This window comes from Molothrus ater, chromosome 1, assembly GCF_012460135.2.
Source record: "Molothrus ater isolate BHLD 08-10-18 breed brown headed cowbird chromosome 1, BPBGC_Mater_1.1, whole genome shotgun sequence".
NCBI classification, from domain to species: domain Eukaryota; kingdom Metazoa; phylum Chordata; class Aves; order Passeriformes; family Icteridae; genus Molothrus; species Molothrus ater.
In genome coordinates, this window is record NC_050478.2 from 61,616,418 (window position 1) to 61,622,633 (window position 6,216).

Sequence of the window (6,216 nt, forward strand, 5' to 3'; positions counted from 1 at the left end):
CATGGTAGACTTCTGAATGCAGTAACAGTTCCAGACAGACAGAGACCAGGCTGCATGGTCTCGTGTCCTTTTAAGCCCTGGGGACAGGGGGAGGGGAGGGACAGGTGAGGGCCAACCAGGTGTGAGCAGGGGAAGGGTCAGGGGATGTGGACGCTAGGACAAACCAATGAGCCCAGGCCTGGGGGGCATCTGCCAATCACACAATGCCTTGCTGGAAGGTGAAGATTAATGGACAGCTCCCAGGCAGGAGGGCAAAGTGGGAGGGGGAAAGGTTGGCATACCTGAGGGGGATGGGATAGGTGAGACAGGAAATGGCGACACACTGCAACAGAGAATTTTATTTGCATCCCAAGAATTCAGGTCACAGAGAAACCATCTTGAGAACCTGGGAGATGAGTAAACCCATTATGGGTTTATTCACACATGCTAGCCCTCCCTGGGAAATTAGCACGCAGTCATTTATATCACAAATGAATACTTCACCAAATCAGTGTCTTTCAGTCATAGCTGTCAGCAGACTTCTTGTTTTCTTTTTCTTCCTAGCAAAAAGGCACAGTTTTCGGTAGGAAATTAAAGCTCCCTGAATCTTCATAGGTAAATTTGCACAGATCTCTTGTAAAAAGCTCAAGACCTCTTGAATACATGGACTATATGTGGAAAGCAGCACCAGCACTACAAATTTGTTTCCACATAGAAACTCCTCACAGGGTACAAGTACTGAATTACCTTTACACTGCTTTCAAAAAATCCATTTTTTCCAAGTTCAGCTACTCTCTGGTTACAAACACAGACTTGTGTTTCTAAGTGACTTGTCCAAGTGACAATGGGACATTAGAAAGCTGGTTGATTACCTAGTCCCATAGTCCTGTGTTTTCTGGTTCCAGCTCCAGGGATTTTGCCAAACCATTTTGAGAAAATTTTCCTCCTGCTCAATGAAAAATTGTGCTGGTGGTGCAAAATAGAAATCTTGCTACATTTCTTGAGCATAATGAAGTGCTCATGGCACCAGCAGAGACTTCAACTTTACACTTAAGCCTTATTAAGGCTTGGTTACTTGTTAGGGTGGTAGGAAAGCAAGCAAAGAGCCTGATGTGCTGTGCCAGAGCAGATTTATCAAGCCTGCAGAGTGTCAGCCCTCAGCTGCTCCCCTTGCTCTCCTGACTGCAGAACATGCACAAACACACTTGGGTCTCCTTGTGACATCTGCACTTAAAAAGCAAGAGGAAAATGCAGGGCCTGGAAAAGACCATCTCCCTGATGGCAGGGCACAAACAGCTGTCCTGTAGCAAATCTAACCACAGTCATCCCTGCACTGAACCAGGAGTGAGAGTCAGTTCAGGCTAAAAATAATCTGACCTTTTTTGGGAGTATGGCAGGGCAGGAGCCAGGTTCTTGGCTCCATAAACAATTTTACAAGAGCTAAAGGAGGGCATAGGCTGGGAATGAGCAGCTGGGGGCTGTTAAAATGTCATTGTCAGTGAATGACACTGCTTCCCTGAATTTTCACTACAACAGAGCTTGAGTGTTCAGATAATCAGCCACGACATCTGAGATACGGGAGCAGATGGGCCAATACCTGCTTGAAGTGCTCTAGTTTGAGTCACTGAAAAGGACATCTGCCTCTGCTCTCAGGCCAGGTGCCTCAGCAGCCCCAGTGCAGCTGGGCAGCATCTTCTGTGTGTTTATGAGTGGGTATTTCTCAGAAGCCTGTAGTCTTAGAGCTATTTTGAATGAATATTCACAAGGCAGCCAAAATCCCTCCTGCTGTTAAAATGTACTGAATATTGAGTCCTTGTTGTAACACAGGAAGGTACCACAGCTCCCCAGAGAAACAGTTGTAGAATGTTTTGAAGATGCCCAGCCCTGCAACCTTTTCTCTTAGCCTAGTTCAACAAAATAACAGTATCTGAAACTTTTTTACTCTGAGGCACACAAGTTTTCCAGACTTCAGCCTTCAGAATGAAATCTTACCATGGTTAGTGACATCTGAAATTTCTGAAGACAAATATTGGACACCTGTGGCTACATTATCCTTACATCTAAAAACTTGCCCTGTCTCTTTCCTTGTATCAAGTTCCAGGCCCACCATATTTTTGCCAGTAACACTCGAGCCAGCATACAACACCAGAAGCATATAGAAATGATAACATGAAAGGGCTGAATAAAAGGAATAAAAGGCACTAAAAACCTAATCCAGAAACAAGTCATTGCTTAAGAATTATTGTTTTATTTGCTTGTCATTAGACATCTGTTCATAGGCACTGTAAACGTTCCACTTTGTGCCTGGGCTTAATAGTGTCAGCTTTGCAGGGATGCCTTCTTCTTCCTCATTGTTTTCACTTGGTTTCTAGGGCAAACAAAACTAAAACTCTTTTTTTTTTTTTTTTAGTCCTTTAATAAATTAAATCTGTTATAGAGTTAGAAGTAAATAATTGCACAGTATGGAAATTTCTATCCAGCAAGCCTCAGAACAAAACAAAGATCATTATATGCACCATATCCAACTCTTTCTTGCTCCATTTGTGCCCTCTTCCCCCCCCCCCCACCCTGGTAATCCCCAGAACTCTGTGGTGACTGAGTAGAATTTGAGGTCAAGTTTTGTCCTGAAAAAAATGTGGAACTAGCCCTCCTCTTCCTCCCCTCACCCTGTCATCTGCTGACATTTCCAGATGACAGTGTACTGAATCCGAACTGTTTCTTTTGCTGGGAATGCCATCTGTGAGGTGGCAGCTGGGGTGGGAGGGAAGGCACATGGCAAATGAACAGTGATAAATATAGACAGTAGACTAAATTAGAGGAAGTTCCACTTCTTTGCAGTCTTACAGACCTTTGCACACTTCCATTAAGTGGATATGGCTTCTCTTTAACCGGTGTTTGAACAGCTGGATTGCTTAGCAAGGGAGCAAAGTCAGAACATCGGAACAGAGATGTCAAAAAAGCCAGCTTGGGCAAAAATGCTCAGACTACTGAAATTTCCTAAGTCATTCATGGTTCCACTCCATTTCCATCATATTATACTATCCTAAAACTAGCAAAGGGGAAGAAAAAGAAGATGAGCGTGTGTATTGTCAAAAGGCATATGTCATAAATCATCCAAAATGAAAAATCAGTGAAGATCTGAGGGAATATTTCTTGTAAAGCAGAGATAAAACCAGTGTCCAGATCATTGACAACTGAACATGAATTCTACCAAAAAAAAGAGCTGGCATAACATTTTAATTTCTCACTTTAATACTCAAAAGGACCACTTACATTTGAAACATATTTTTCCCTGCATTACAGAAAGAATAATTCAATAATTAAAACCTCATCTTAAGACATTGAGTTCTGTAAATAAGGTGATGTCAGAGGAAATTCTAGAGACTGAAATTTTGCTCATATTTCTTCACTAGAAAATTGGTAACAGCATCTTGTCTACACAGAAACACAGAAAGCCAAGGAGGGAAGGAACCTCTGGAGATCTTCAGGTCCAGCTGCTCACAAAGCAGGGTCCAAAAGGTATCAGGTTGCTCAGGGCCATATCCAGTTGCATTTTGAACTATCTCCAAAAACATAGACTTCACTTCTCTCTAATTCAGTGTTTGATTACTCTCACAGGACAAAACTTTCTTCTTCTGTTTAATGGAATTCTCCCTGTTTCAATTTGTGCCCACTGCCTCCTACCCTTCCCTGGATAGCAGTGAGAAGGGAATAGTTCTGTCTTCTTTGCATCATCCTGTATTTATATACATGGATAAGATCACACCTAAGCCATCTCTTCTCAAGGATAACATATTAATAAATATTAGTAAAACATTAATAAAATATGTAAATATATATGTTTACTTTGGAATCACTTCAGGAATATCTGCCCTGATTTATCCATGGTTTTCACACTGAATACAGCTTAAAAGATATCTTTTAGGCAAGTGCCATTGTTGTTAGGTGTTTCATGAACTGGAGAAGAAGACTATTTAAGCAACATTGTATTCTTTCAAACTATACCTAGGTAAGTAATTTGGTAAGACATTTTTCATTTCCTTTCAGTGTTCAATTAGAAACGACACACATTTCAACTTTTTTTATCTCACTGCTGGGGTTTTTCTAAAGTTCATTAATTTTAAGAGCAAACAATGACAAGAAGTGAGCTTGATCCTTGACCAAGCCTACAGCTGCACTACACCTGAATGAACTAAACAACACAGAAGTGTTTTAGTGCATTTTAATTTATGGAAGTTGGATTCATATCCCAAATTCACTTGGTTTACCTTAACTTTCTTGGCTGACTTTATTTAGCATTGCCTGGAAGTAAAAGTTCCATGTTCAGTGCTGCAGTTCTCCATACACAAGACTTGAAGAGAAGGAAAGGACATGTCATACCAGCAAACAAACTTAGCTGATGTTGGCTCACTTCAGCAAAATCTGTGTAATCATAAGTGTAAAACTACATACACATGTCAGTTGTAATAATCTTCCACTCTACCCTCTCTTCAAGTTTCCTAAAAGGCAGTCCTCTGTGGCAGTAATATCTACCTATTGTGCAAGATAAGACTTTTTCTGTTATGATAATGCACAGACATCTTACATCTTCATTTAGGCATCAAATCTTTTAAAGCCAATACCCCATTCTGATAAACAGGTTTCTCAACAGACAGCATGAGGTTCATATCACCAGCAGTGCATATCTCATCTGGGTGGGGAAAACCACATAGCAGCTACCTGTACAGGCTGCAGTTCCATGCTTCCCCTTCAGGTGACATGGCAGCTCCCTCTTCCTGCTGGTAGAGCTGACCCTCCTTTATCCTTGCACCACTTTTGACACTCACCATTGAGACACATTTCTGCTTGGTTGCCCACCAAAAAATCCACAAGGTCTCTCTCTGCTGGGCCGGATTCCTGATGCCTTAGCACATTGAAACACTTCAGTGACCAGGGTCAGCCAGCACCTAGCCAAGCCACAGTGTCAAGAGCTGACTGTCTTTGCACTCTGAATGACACTCCTGGAACATTCCAATGGTATTGGGAAAGTGAGCAGGAAGTGTACTGGTTTAAAAGTGGGTCCCCAGTGTCAGAGAGCCAGCTGAAACAAGGGGACAGCATGCTACCAAATGAGCTAATTGCAAGCATCAGTCAATTTATAAACACTGGTAGAGTGTTTGAGCAAAGAATCTGTTTATTTGATTCTGTTTATTTGAAATACAGGCCATAGATAGATTTTTACGTGAGTTTTGGAGGCTCATTTTTGAAAGCACATCATAATTCCAGAATATTCTAAACATATACTATTATGCATAATTGTCCTCTACAGTGTCCATGATGGATTAGTAAACAAAGGTGAGCTAACATTCATCACATAAAAATGAAGAATAACCCACACCTCCAGTTTTCATGGGAGATATATTACAACAATTCAGATAATTCCTGTGGGCCCACTTTCTGGCCTTTGTGGAACAGTTTTCTTTGTCCTTTGCAGTTTATCTTAAAATCTTTCAATTAGATTAAGAACTTACAATTTTTCTCGAGGAAGAACCTGGAACAAAAGGTCATCTGCAATAAATTCAAGAAAGGTTTTTCACCATTTCTAGTGAGTGGCTCACAGAACAGTAAATAAAGCACAAGCAGATTATTACCATATCTCAAGAATATTCAATCCCATTGTTTTGCATAAAATTCTACCGAAATTCTTAAGGTGTCAAGTAAGCTTCTGAATTCTGTTTAAATAAAATTAACCCTACAAAACCCACTGTGTCCTTAGTCTATTAATTTTTCAGGTATCTTGAGACTGAAGACCAAAAAAACCCCCCCCACACAAAAAACCAACCAAAAAACCCCCAAACAAATACACTCATAAAAATATTAAATTTATTGACCCATTTAAGGTTCCGTGTGAAAATGGAGAAACTACATGACTGCTGATGTGTAATTAAGAGACAACCATTTGAGTGAACTGGTTCTCATTCTTGAATGGTTCATGCAGTTCATTCCAAAAACAGGAATGGAGTCAACATAATGCATGATGATCAGATAGTGATCATCCAAGGCTATTTATACCACATCAGAGACCTCCAGCACACACTTACACAAACTCCACAGTTTCTGCAAGAAAGCAGGAGTACTATCTGTATCCTAATTTTCTTGAACTCTTTTCTGACACAAAAGCTTTGGTGCTCAGAAAACACTTTCCTGTATCTTGGTGTTTGTGGATCTATTTATCTATTTTAAGTGGCAGGTACTACA